Genomic DNA, 12,452 nt, shown 5'->3' on the forward strand with positions numbered 1-12,452 from the left:
ATTTATAACTATCGCCCTAATCATTAAAAACAAACAGTGGGAAAGGGAAAAAAAAAATCATTACATTAATCTCTGATCTGGAATCCCAGAAATTAATTATTTTTCAAGACTGCAAGAAAGTGGTCAGATCGTGTAAAAACACAAAGGGAAAGTGGACGCACACACTGCCGACAGCACCTGAGGCTGCAGGAGGACTGTAGGGGGTGTCTTGCTTTGAAGCTCTTTGCTGCCATGCGTTATTGGAGCCCGGCAACCACGTTATGATCAAGCAAGGCACCCTTCAAGGTGGAAGGAGCTTTTGAGCTCTCAGAGTCATTTCTGAAGGAGCATGGGCTGTGTCGAGCACTGCAGTTGCTGTGGTGGGGCTACACCAGTGAGCCTGAGCAAGGAGCCAGGCCCTGCACAAACACCATGAGGACCTGGACCGACCAGCTGCCACCACAGGCTTCTAGGGAAAGAAGATCCCTGTTCCCTAGGGAGCTCTGCTTCCCCGTGCTCCAATTAAAATTAGCATCCCTCCCACCCATTCGCATTTCTGACAGCCGAGTGGGCTCCTGGTCCCTGACCAAACTCATAAATTAAGGCACCAAGGCCTGCAGGAAACATTAGGAGTTTTTATTAGATCAGCTGATGGAGACAGAAACACATCTTGGATGGAAAGTCTGCTCGTGTCTCACAGGAGTCCAAGCCCACGAGTTTGTCAGGTTTGGGTTGAAATTTCTTTCGTTTCCCATTTGGGCTAAGAAAGGCATTAACTGCACTGCAAAAGCTGTTGCTCACAACAGTTACAGCCTCACCACCCTTGAAATAAATGACTACATTAAATGGAGAAAAAAAACAGTGCAGGGCCAGGAGGGGGAAGAATCTTTCAGTGTGGTACAGGGGAAGGTCTGGCAATAAGATCACAGAATGGTTTGGGTTGGAAGGGAGCTCAAAGCCCCTCCAGTCTCACCCTCTGCCATGGGCAGGGACACCTCCCACTGGATCAGGGGCTCCAAGCCCCATCCAACCTGGCCTGGAACCCCTCCAGGGATGGGGCAGCCACCACTGCTCTGGGCACCCTCGGCCAGAGCCTCCCCACCCTCACAGCAAAACATTTGTCCCCAAAATCTCATCTCAATCTCCCCTCTTTCAGCTGAAAAATGTTCCCCCTTGTCCTATTCCTGCACAACCGGATCCAAAGCCCCTCCCCAGCTTCCCTGGAGCCCCTTTCAGCACTGGAAGCTGCTCTAAGCTCTCCCCACAGACTTCTCCAGGCTGAACAACCCCAGCTCTCAGCCTGTCCTCGTATGGCAGGTGCTCCAACCCTTGGATCATCTTTATGTCCCTCCAATTCCACCCTCAATCCCAGCCCAAGAGCTTGCCAACACCCAGCTCATACCCTGCATGATATTGAGGGTGAAAATGGAAATGGATGGGCTGAGATATGCCGGCTAGAGGGAGACAAAGTTAGCTCCCCAGATAACTGCTTGTGTGCACAATGCTGGGCCTCTATCGTGTATGGTGAGGCTTGGAAAACTCACGAATTTTTTTCCACTGGGCCAAAGGAAGCATCTTTCTTCAAGCAGCAACATACACATGCTGGAGGGGGCTGGTCCAGCCCACGGAGAGCACCAATACCCATCCTCCCCACTAGCACTGCCTTCTCCTCCCCTCTGCACCAGTGATGACCTTCCCACTACCGAATTGTCCATCATAGTCCTGGCAGGGGTTGCCACATCCCCGCCCATCACAAATCAATAGGGTGTCACCTCTGTGGGGCAAGAACGGGAAGAGAATGTCCCGGTGCTGTGCCAAACCGGCACAAAGGGGCAGTCGTGAGGAACACTGGTGGAAATACTTGGGGGGGGGGGGGGGGGGGGGGGAAGAAATGGGGACCTTCACTTTTTCAGGCTGTTAACTGTAATTAGCCTGGTTTCTGAGATGTAATTATCTTGCAATCTCAAAGCAAACACCCCAGAGGAAATTGCAGTTCAAGACAGCATGGCATTAAAAATAAATTACGAGAGCCCTGCCTGCTATTGCTGCGGATCTGTCAGCATTTTCACTCTAAAAGCCCTGGCTTGGGGGAGCTGGAATCACCCAGCTGTGACTTTCCCTGCCAAACTGTCTGCCTAGACTGAGGATCACACGATGTGTCTCTCTTACGATGCAGAATTACAACCCACCACCACCCCCCCTCCGCGATGAGGAGGCACCCAGCTTTGTCACAGCCCAATTACAACATCGCTGCGCTTTGGGGGTGGGGAGGCTGTTTTGTTTGCAGATTTTTTCCCAAAGGAACTGAATTCTGCAGGGTCTTTAACGTCACCCACGAACAAAGCATGCTAGGTGTTTGGAAACACATCAGGGGCTAACGGACCACAATACTCCTTCCTCTTGCAGAAGCTCCTGAGCCTCCTCTCCACTGCTCTGTTGTTGCTGCTTGAGCGATTCCCATAGTAAGGGCTGTCCTTTATCCCAAACTGCCACATCAGGGACTCCTCCAGGAGGTGGAGGAACCTGGCCCAATTAAGAGAATGGGAAGCTGCATGTCCGCAGAGGCTTGTGGCTTATCCTTCACTTGGGGAACTCCTTTGCTTGGCTCCCACCTGCAGAGCTTTGTTCAACCTCCAGCTCCACAGCCTGTCAGTCCACTGCTCCGAGATGCCTGACTCAAGAGTGGGTGAAGGAAGGAAGGGAGAACTGGCCGGGAAGCAGGACTGAGCCTCTCTCTTGGCTATGGAGCATGCAAATTGGCCACCAGGTAGGACTATTAGCTTGCTTTTGGTTGATACTAATTTTGGAGTGACTTTTCCATCCACCGCTGTAAGACACCAGCTCAGACTCACATTTAGCCCTAAAGCCAGCAGAATTGTGCTGGGTTAGCTCAGCAGAAGACCCCACCAACATCACCCCAAAGCGCCTTACCTCGCGGCACTCCTGTCCCATGGCAAGTCCTTTCACAAGAAGTCGTGGGTGACCTTAATAGAGCATGTGCCCCAAACAAACCATGCTGTGTCACACAGTCAGAGAGGGAAAACCCCAATGGGAAGTGATATCTTAATAGCTTTAAAAGCTCCTGGTGACACCCAAAACACCTCCTCAACATCTGCAGAGAGCCGGGACATGCCACTACCTCCAATCCATCATGCTCACCACACAAAAACACTTCATTCATTCCGCTGTAGTTGAGGTGGACAAGGGATTCCAGGAAACATGCCGAGCATAGTAAGATGCTCTTTGCACAAGAGATGATCCAAAGAAGACCACAGCTGTGACTTTCATCAGAAATACAGCTTCCCTTGGGAGTCCTGCAAACCGGCTTCTCCAGAGCAGAGCCCTGCCCTGCCTTGTGGGTAATTAGCAGGTGCTTCTGGAGAACTAGACAGCCTCCAGCAGCACCAAACCCGGCTTAGTTAAAGCCCTGACACTTCTTACAGTGCAAATCAATTCCAGCCTCTGCTGTCCGCACATCCAGTCACTCACAGGATGCAAAGAACCGGTCTGGAGAGCCCATTAAAAACCACTCGACTGGAAAATAGTTTCTGGCCTAATTCTAGTGCTGGGGTCTTGGTCAGGGAGAGGAATCTGACAGCAAGAGCATATCTGTGGGGAGGAGGATGCAGAGCTGTTAACTACTTCACCAATCTAATGTATAGCACTCTCCAAGAGTAATTAATAATTAATATTTGCAGCTGGCTTAAATCTGTTGACTCTGTAAACTACAGCCTCTCACTTAAAGGACTCTCGGCACGCTGAGACAAACTGAAGAGCATCCCCCACCGAGAGCCTCCGCATAAACAAGAGCAACAGCAACTCCCAGACACTCAGCCCTAGTTCTAACTCCTCTGCCTCCTTTGCCCTCTCTATCTTGCTTAATTAAACATCATTCCCTGGCAGCATCTCTGACCAGAGGTGGATGGAGAGTCCAGTACAACAAGACCAGAGTCTCTGGTCACTGCAACGTACCACCAGTGCTTTACTGGGACTGGGACTGCTTTACTGGGCAGAGGGCACTGAAGTCACCAAGTAAAACCTCCTTCAGAGGGTCTGCTCAGACACTGACAGCCACGTGCTGCACAGCAGAGGACACGCAGGACAGCAGGGGAAGCTCTCTCCTACAGACAAATGCTGCCAAAAAACAGTGGTCTTCAGACACTCAGATTATCAATTCATACATAGGGTCATTCAATTTGGAGTTGGATTTATAGAATCATGGAATGGTTTGGGTTGGAAGGGACCTCAAAGCCCATCCAGTCCCACCCCTGCCATGGGCAGGGACACCTCCCACTGGATCAGGGGCTCCAAGCCCCATCCAACCTGGCCTTGAACACCTCCAGGGATGGGGCAGCCATGACTTCTCTCTCAGCCTGTCCTCGTACCAGACGTGCTCCAGCTCTCAGATAATCTCCGTGGCTTCCTCTGGACTCACTCCAATAGCTCCATGTCCCTATTATATGTCTATATTCCTGCTTCAGCTGCATTCCAAGTTTGGCAGAACATTAAAAATTCCTTCTTGATTATCAGGAACATTATTCTATCACCTGCATTACAAGCTGTATTTTATCATAGTTACTCTCTTATCTGGCATTTGCCTTCTAAGATACAGGAAACAGTTTAACTTGGTAAGTCATGTTTTATACCCTATTTCCCATGAAAACCCTAAATTCCATTTAGTTACTTTAATCAGTATTCAACAAATACAAGCCCATTAAAATTTGTTTTCTTTTCCAAAGCGTAATGGAAAAAGGCCTGCTCACTGACATTCAGATGTAAGCACACCTAAAAATACCGAATATCAGGAAACAATTATACATCTTTCCTTGAACTAACAATTTGCATTTAAAAAGGAGGAAAATATGTCCATAAATAATTTTTCCCCTACCTTCCTATAATACACAAGGACAACCAATGTGATTCTGTAGTTAAAAAGCACCGAGGACGTGGTTGTTCTGCAGAGATGTAAGTAGGTTTAAAGCACGGGGCAACAAAGCTGTGTGAGAATGGGCCACGGAGAACGTGGCAGTATTTGCACCATGGTAAAAAAAAAAAAAAAAAAAAAATTTTGAGGGGAAAAAACCCAAACAAACCATGCCTGTAATTTGCCTCTGTGTTTGTGCATGTTGTTGTTACACTCCAAGCCAATAAGTCCTTCCCTCTGGAGTCTCATGGTGAGGCAGACACCTAACGGTTCTGGAGCCTCCAAGATTTCAAATATTGATGGAAAATTAAGAAATACTTTTTTATTTCCTTATCACTAAAACGAGAACAGCAACCATTTGGGTTTGAATGAAACCAATTACTCAATTTAAACAAAACATGTCCTCGGGTCACCCAGCGTCTGTGAAAAGTTTGGTGCAATTTCAAGAAAATTCTATGCAAGAGTAGAAATCAGAAGTTGAACATTTCCATTACTGTAAGAAACAGAAGGCACCAGGGTAAAAATGGGGTTTTGGGGGGGATATAATTTCCCTCCCATATCTCTATCTTGAAATTAAGGAAATCTAAATGAACTTCCAAATGTTTTAGCGTTGCCAAAGTTTGGCAGGGAGGTCACAGAAAAAAAAAAATACTCTTATTGAAAAACAGATCCTACCCAACATGACTTTTCTTGCTTGTTTATCAAGGGAGACCACCATGGAGGCAATGGGAGAGACCAACTGAGTCCAGAACCTCTGCTGGAGCTTCCGACTGCTAATGATACGGGTACCACCACGCAGACACTGGGACTGCACATTGCTGAACTCACCTTACAGAAGCTGAGAGCTGTCACCTTAATTCCAGCCTTTTCCCCTTCATCCACATATCTCCATCAGCAGAGCAAAAGCGTCTTTTCAGGTCCAAGCAACACAGACTTAAATAGAGTGGCATCAAACTGTACTGCCAGACACAGACCTAAGATGCATCAAATACAGAAGCATCAAAAAATGGCTGCCTTTTCTCTCATTTCTACTGACGTCACCATTAGCAGCTTCCTTGAGCTCACCGCTGCTAATCTTGACACCCACCACCAGTCCCTCAAACCAATTCTTTGCATAATCTCCATTCCCCCTTCGCCCCCTCAGGTTCAACCCTACTGAGAACAACAATATCCCCCTGTAAGACAGATGGAGCAAGCAAGGTTGGAGAACACAAGCCTCCTTCTGAAAGCAGTCCCACAGCCGGCAACTCCGGACAACAACATCCATTTTGCTAATGGCTGGAATAATGATGGCGTTCTTGTTAGTAGCTGTAGAGATAACAAGGCAAACACCAGTCGTAATTATTGTAAAATGTGCAGAGGGCAATTTAGAATAATAAATGTTTCAAATGCAGAGATTACACGCACAAAAAAGAGCCCATCGTTAGTTGGATCTCTCCGCCTGTGGCGTACAAGGGCCCTCCTGATTGCATTGTCTGGAGTAACACGTCACGTGGTGGTGCTCAAATCTAACAGGTTGCCCTGCTCCGCTAGGGTAAGCAATGTGTGTTGGGTCCTCTGCTTGCACGGGATTTTGCTGGCTTTCCAGCCAAAGTGAAACAACAAAGGCTGAACCAAGTCCTTATGGAGACCAGGAAGAAGCTGATGTTCATGGGAAGGACAACCCGAGAGCTGGGATGCCTTCAATGTTTCTATGAGATTGGAGTGGCAGTGGTCTTCCTGCACCTGTGGCCACCCTGTGCAGCTACCATCCTGATACCCCAGCAGGATGCACGCCCTCTCCTTGGCCACGCAGCAAGCTCACGCATTCAACAAGTCTGCTATTGAATGGGGACACCTCTCCGTGGTGGAAGAAGCCTGGTTCCCATGCATGGGTCAGCCTTTGCTCTTACACAGCCAGCATTCGAGGTGCAACATGAAGCACGGAGAGCAGTAGGAGATGAGAGGCCTGGATAGAGACCAAAGGGAGAAGAAAGGCAGAGAAAGAAGAAGAGTCCAGAATACGAGCGAAGAGGATGAGGAAAGCCAAGGAGAACAGGGAGCCTGGGAGACTCATTTAAAAAGCCGAAGGATCCTTGCCAAAGCAAACAGTTGGACATGTAGGGCTCTACATGTCTCTGGTTAATTTTGACCATCTGGCATTTATTGAAATTGCCTCCCTTTGTGCTTTCTATGATGAAGTGGTTTTGTATTCCTGCCTTCTCTCTCTCCTTTCTCCTCCCTTTCAGCCTGACGTGTGGCTTCCCTCTGGCACACCCCTACAGTAACTATGAGCAAAGAACACGAGTCGGGGGGTGGGGGGGAATCCCAGGAAGGTACCCAGCAATGGGGAGCAAACGTCTGCGTAGAGAACCACAGTCCATGGTCCCTGCTACCCCTCATCTGATGTACCTCGCTTCCCTTGGCTCTCGGTCTGAGAAAGCAACAGACTGAGAGGAAAGATGGGAAGAGAAATCAGAGCAGAAGTTAAACAGGAGAACAGAAAAGCAAGGAGAAAAAAAAAAACCTTTAAAAAGGTGCAATTGCAAAGTGATGACAGGCGGGTGGAAAGGAACTAGGAGAGAGGAGGGCTCAATTCACATCCCCCTCTCCCCACACTGCTGTGCAATTAGAAATAAGCCAAAAGAGCCAGTATGTAGGGAACTTTGGCATCAGCCGCTCTCCCGCAACAAGGGCGAGAGACTGAAATAATCAACATTTTCCAAGGAAAAGAAATGCAAACATTCAAATTCGCATCTTAACTGACAGTTTCAGTCAAAATACATCATCCTGACAGTCTTCAATTAGAAGAGATTCACAGACTCATTTCACGGCATAGCTTGCAGTCCCAGGCCACATAAAACAGCCATGCTCCCAGAGCTGGTATCTCCTCTAAGTCAGCGAGAAGCCTCCAAGGCTCACTGTGCGCTCCTAAAGCCTACAGCAAGGAGGAGCTTTCCCAGTAGCTTTGCAGGAAACCTGTACCAGTGATAAAGAGAAAGGAAAGCAACACACCCACAAAGATGAGGAGATGTTTCCTTGGTCTTTTTCAGCCTCTGAACATTCCAGATCTGGCACACTCGCCATCACAGGACCTCCCTCAGCAGATGCACATGTCCGTTGCTCCCTACACCGCTGCGATGCTCCTTGGAGTCATGATGCTTAGAGGTTCGCATGCACTCCGAGGTCTGCAGGCAGAAGCTCAGCGGCTCTGCTGGCACAAATTAGTGGAGCTGAAACTTTAGATCAGTGACAGAGAGAGGCTGCCTCTTGGGAACAGTAAATTGCGATGCTGGTCCCTCAAGACCCTCCTTGCCATTAAGTGATTAATGAATTCATTAACACCTCTAAGAACACAGGAAATATGACACAGGCAGCTTGCCTAGGCTTTGCAAAGTTGGTGGCATTTTTTTCCCCCCCCTTAGAAAGAGCAGAGAATGGTGACTAATTAAGCTATAGGGCCCATGGCAGCACTAATATATTCATCCAGCAGGGACAAGCAGAGTGGCAAGATTGTCTGTCTCATGCTCTGACCAGCTTTTATTTGACCCATAATGAGATGCTAAAATAAGAGGTTTATTGCTATTATAAACCTTCCATTTGAAAGCTGGGGGGGGGTTGCAGGCTTTATACTGTAATAGCTTTAAATTACTTTCCCAGTGCTCCCATCCCAATACAGTGGTGGAATAGTCCCAGAGTAACTAAAGGTGACAGTCAGGGCAAGGAGGGGGGAGGAATTGCACAATGGTCTCTTCCAGCCCTACAGAGAGCCTTAATTCTGGCCCTGAAGCTACAGCCACATGCTCAAGACTGCTTCAGTGACAGTTTTATTTACCTAATTTACCACAATCAACAGGCTGGGCACTCGGGATGAAGCGCGAGCTGGGCCTGCCGCCTGACACCTGCAGTAAATCAGCACTCAACGTTACCTCCCACTGCCCACACCAGCAGGACGCTCCTGGTGCTCCCATGGCTCCAGCCAAGCAGCTGACGAGAGGCAATACTTCCTTGCCGCAGCGATGACAAGTGCCTCTGACACTCAGGCACCTTGGATGGGTGTCTCAGGCCAGCTTCCTGCTAAGCCCACGACGCAGCCTCACCAACCACAGATGAAGATGACCCACCAGCATCCAGGCAGGGACACCCCCATTACCCACTTTGAAAGGACAAATAGCTGCTTCTTGCAGCTCATTTTCCTTCACTCATCTTGGACTCGCTTATACCCACGTCATATTCATAGAACGACTGAATTGGAATCATGGAATGGTTTGAGTTGGAAGGGACTTTAATGCCCATCCAGTTTCAACTCCCACTGCCATGGGCAGGGACACCTCCCACTGGATCAGGGGCTCCAAGCCCCATCCAACCTGGCCTGGAACCCCTCCAGGGATGGGGCAGCCACCACTGCTCTGGGCACCCTGGGCCAGGGCCTCCCCACCCTCACAGAAAAACATTCCTCCCTAAGATCTCATCTCAATCTCCCCTCTTTCATCTGAAAACCATTCCCCTTGTCCTATCCCTGCCCTTCCCAGCTTTCCTGGGATCCCCTTCAGCACTGGAAGCTGCTCTAAGCTCTCCCCACAGCCTCCTCTTCTCCAGGATGAACAACCTCAACTCAGGCTGTCCTCGTTGGGAGGTGCTCCAGCCCTCAGATCACCTACAGCCACCAATTAGTGCAGTAATTCCTCTCCATAAGCCAGGTAGGACAACTGTCCTTCACCTCAAAACTGCACAGCAGTGTTGAGGCTGGCTAGTGCCTTGGCGTTTGGGGTCCTGTAGGACCTGTCTTGGGGACGTGAGCATGGGCTGCACCACAGGTCCCTTCCAGCATAAGCTGAGGTGCTTGTGAAGAGCCACACCAGTCCAAAGGGTCAAGAGATGTTCTGTGCAAAACACTTTGCAACACTTGAAGATAAATGGAGGCGGCTAGGAGCCACCACGTTTTGCCACACGTACTGTGACTTTGGGCAATTTGAAACTGTGGAGAATCAGGCCCAAAAGACAACTCACTTTCAAAGACAGATAGTAAATTGGAGGGAGCTCAGAGAAAGCCACTACAAAGATTAAAGGGCAGCAGGTATTGATTTATGTAGGAAGATCAAAAGAGCTATATTTGTATATGGTAGTTTAGCTAAGTGATGACTAAGTGTTTAAAGAGAGGAGTCTGAAGGACATAAACCAGGAGAGAGACCATTAGGGTAAGTGAAGTAGAGAGAACTTAACAGGACCAGGAGAGTGGAAGAAAAGGAACTGAGAAGAGGGAGATCTCAGCTGCCAGCCAGGTGCTTTTTGGCAGGGAGATGCCAACAGCCCCACCAACATGGACCCCCAAGCCACATTTGGCAAACCACCCTCCCACTGCATTTCAAGCCTTGTTCTGCACCTTGCTCACTGCAGCTCCAATGCCACTGCAGCCTGTGCTGTGCCACGAATCCAGGAGCACGCAGGAAGGTCCTTGAGGGGACACAGGGGACCATCACAGCCCATACAGCACCCTTCAGCTTGGTGATATTGAGGTACCTCAAACTCTTCACCATGAGAGCTTTGCAACTTTGCAACTCGCACAATACCACAGACAAACAGAGACAAGGCACCTATACATCTCAAATTCACTTCTGAGACTCTGCTGTCCTGGTCCACCCACCCCAAGGCCTAAGGATCTCATCCCCAGTCTTTAAACTTATTTCTAACGTTACTGGAGCTCCCACTTCTTGTCTGGAAATAGCGTTTGCAGAATATTAACATGAGTATGACACAAAAACTAACCCATCTGCATGGTCCAGTGACATCCCAGCCCGCAAAGGAACTTCTTTGCTTTTCCCTCTCATGCTGCTCTTCCTTACCTGAGCTACACAGGATATGCAAGGCTAGGGCTGGGACCATGGCCATAACACCCAAAGCTGCTCTGTTCCCCAAGATAGTTCAGACCCAGGTGAGAGAAAGTCATTTAGAGTGACTTTTCAATAAGTGACCTACCCGTAGCCACCTCCAGTGGGCTGAAGTTGGTATATGTCTCCTCAGTGCTTCCAAGAAGAGCAGCAGCCAGAAGCATTTCAGATACCGCATCTTAGAAACCCTCCACGGAGGAGAAGGGTGCCTGCATCAAACAGGCAAGAAACAAGTCCTTCCCATCCTGGGGAGTCTGGTGGTGAACCCCGAGGCACGGGGGTGTGCAGGGCTGGAGCCAGGGAAGACCTGCAGGCCAGACGAGTTGAGTTTTTAAGTTACCTCATAGTCTCGTATCTGCCACAGCTGTCCATTGCAGCAAGACAACCAACCCTTAAGAAAAGGCATTTCCTACCCTGAAGGCGAAAAGAAGGCAAAGATAAGTGAGATACAGTGAATTTGATAAGAGAGCCTGATTGAATTGCTCTGCCATTGCCTGGGATATCCTGAAAACTTTATGGCCTGAAAACATCAACAAAAAGCTTTTGCTCTCCAGTGGCAGGGACCTCCGAGCTGTTTCAATCAATGCCATCGTTCTGCTCTCTGTCCACATCATTCGGCGTTTTCTCCCTTGTTAGCTGGCATGATACCCTTTGCTGGGAACATTTATAGACAGCAGAAGGAGAGGTCATGAAATCAGTCCTGATGAGCACGGGGGGGTTACACAGCAGGCTAAATGAGATCAGATACCAGGGGCAGGATTCACAGCCCCTTACAGAGCCACTAAAGACATTTTTGTCACTCTGTCCTATCAGGTGTCAACAGAGCCTACCAGGATTGGAGGCCCCTGATCTGTGTGACCAAGCCCAGATCCCAGAGGATAAACATTTACACGTGGATGAATCGGATGACACAACACGGAGGTTTTTCATTCGTGGTCCCTCAGCTGCAAGTGGATCTGCACTGCCGAGGCACAGCACTGTGGAAAAAAGCATTCTGATGCAACCGTACGCAAGACAACACCTCTGGGAAGCTGGAATGTAAATTACAGCTACTTACAATGTGAGAGATTACCTCAGAAAGCACCGACTGCAGGAGGACTAAAGATGATTTTTCCACGGAGCAAGTGAATATTCATCCAAGCAGGAACAGGAACCAGTCTCTCCCTGGCTCTCTGCATTTGCTTCCTCTCTTACCCACCATTTTGCTCCTTTTTTAGCCATATTTATACGACTTTACATGAAAAAAACCAACCCCCTCCAACACTTTAAATAGCAGCTCAGAGGCCCCTCTGCAGAGTGTACCACAGCACTGGGTCTACAGAGCTTTTCCAGGAGAAGCAGGGATGTCTTATGCAGAAAATACAGCTACAGAATCACAGAATCATAAAATCATTGAATCATTGAGGTTGGAAAAGCCCTTTCAGCTCACCCAGCCCAACCCCACCATGCCTGCTAAACCACAGCCACACGTGCCACCTCTACACTTTAACGCCTCCAGGGATGGAGGCTCCACTCCTGACCTGGGCACCCTCTGCCACGGCTTCACCACTCCTTCAGTAAAGAAATTTTTCCAAATATCCAATCTACCCCCCAGCACAGTTTGAGGCCATTTCCTCTTGTTACTTGGGAGCAGAGCCCAGCACCCACCTCACCCGTCTCCTTTCCAGGAGCTTCAGAGAACG

The 12,452-nt window shown here is 48.9% G+C and overlaps 1 protein-coding gene across 16 annotated transcripts in view; it reads right to left on the minus strand.

Annotated features, from left to right (window-relative positions):
• The window catches only part of LOC128852994 (uncharacterized), a 143,798-nt gene that overhangs the window by 42,780 nt on the left and 88,566 nt on the right, over positions 1-12,452 (minus strand). For 5 of the 16 annotated variants that reach the window (XM_054074066.1, XM_054074068.1, XM_054074072.1 and 2 more), the window contains 3 exons: positions 10,859-11,077; positions 7,898-8,093; positions 5,732-5,877 (listed from right to left, as the gene is read on the minus strand). The exons of the other annotated variants lie outside the window; for them this stretch is intronic. The gene's annotated coding sequence lies outside the window, so the exon portion shown is untranslated. The remainder of the gene's footprint in view (positions 1-5,731; positions 5,878-7,897; positions 8,094-10,858; positions 11,078-12,452) is intronic. 16 annotated transcript variants of the gene reach the window in all.

The sequence above is a fragment of the Cuculus canorus genome, chromosome 9 (genome assembly GCF_017976375.1).
Source record: "Cuculus canorus isolate bCucCan1 chromosome 9, bCucCan1.pri, whole genome shotgun sequence".
In the NCBI taxonomy this organism is placed as follows: Eukaryota; Metazoa; Chordata; class Aves; order Cuculiformes; family Cuculidae; genus Cuculus; species Cuculus canorus.